The sequence below is a fragment of the Rattus norvegicus genome, chromosome 2 (genome assembly GCF_036323735.1).
Source record: "Rattus norvegicus strain BN/NHsdMcwi chromosome 2, GRCr8, whole genome shotgun sequence".
Classification (NCBI taxonomy): Eukaryota; Metazoa; Chordata; class Mammalia; order Rodentia; family Muridae; genus Rattus; species Rattus norvegicus.
Window position 1 is genome coordinate 94,990,278 of NC_086020.1, and position 1,240 is coordinate 94,991,517.

The 1,240-nt window shown below is 49.5% G+C and overlaps 1 non-coding gene across 1 annotated transcript; it reads left to right on the plus strand.

The window, feature by feature from the left end:
- The first annotated feature begins 404 nt into the window (after nt 1-404).
- Nucleotides 405-531, plus strand: LOC120101326 (small nucleolar RNA SNORA17). Its single transcript, XR_005501697.1, has one exon. It is a non-coding gene; the product is annotated as a small nucleolar RNA SNORA17 (small nucleolar RNA).
- Nucleotides 532-1,240: the final 709 nt, after the last annotated feature.

Genomic DNA, 1,240 nt, shown 5'->3' on the forward strand with positions numbered 1-1,240 from the left:
ATCCAGAGGGGCGACATTTCCAGAAGTGCACCAGCCTGATTTCCTGTTCTCTGACTTAAGTCTGTGGTGTCTTCAACAATAGGGTCTTACCATCAAGTTCTGGAGGAGAACTGGGAGCAATGGCAGGAGCTTGTAATGGTTGTTGGGCATTCTATGAGACTCCTCTGACCAATAATATCAAAAGAGTGTCTCATTCCTGGTACTTTGATTACCTCTGCTGTCTAGGAGGTCAGCACCCACCCCCATTATAGGCTAAATCCACTGAAACTCTTTTTTATATATGTATGTGTTTCTGAAAACGTCCACAGCATGTTTTCACATACTTTCCCCCCAAAGGTTTCTAGTGTTAGCTATCCTTCCGCATACTCCCAAAGGTGGGTATTTTAAATAAAAAAATTTAAGGACCTTCCCACAGAGGCATTGCAGGTATGTCTGCTGTGTCACATGTGTGTCAGTAGGTGGCATAGAGGGGACAGGTTATGTCTATGCTGTGCTCTGACCTATGAACATCTGAATGATTGTCTAAACATTCCCTGAAATATATGAGTCTAAGAAGACTACTAGTCCGGAGTCAGGCAGACCGGACAGGTTTCCAGGATGGGGAGCAAGCCAGAGACTAGAAGAACCCCTCCTGGGACTGTTAGGTGGGATTGAGCCTGAGATGGATGAACCTTTAAGTCAGTAGGGCAGGCCAGGTGAGGAATGAGCCCAAGATGACCACCAAATGGGAGCTGTGAGGCATGGACAGGGAACTAGTCTGCAATGGCTACCAGCCTGGCCATGTAGGCCTGAGGGGGAGCAAACCATGTCCAAGATGACCCCTGCCCAGAGCCATGAGGCACAAGTGGGGCATAGCATGCCTGAGGTGACCCCTAGTTGCTAAGAGGAGCAAGTGAGTGGTGGAGAAATGGAAGAGAAACAGAAGAATGAAGAGAGGCAGAACGGGAGACTGGAGGGTAGTGAGGAACAGCCTGAGGTGAGTATCCAGTGATGCTACCTGGGACCATGGTGGGTCCTGGACTGTGCTGACACTGGCAGCCATGTCTGAGTCTGTGGCTTTGCAGTATCCGAGGTCTCCGTGACATAGGGCAATAGCAGGGTACCCAGGAGGCCCAGTGAGGGTCCAGTATTGACAGCAGCACAAGTCAGAGGCCTTGTACAGTCACTGCAATGAACATCTGCAAGCACAGACGTGTGGACAAAAGTGTATCTTGTGGGACACACTGTGACACACTACAGC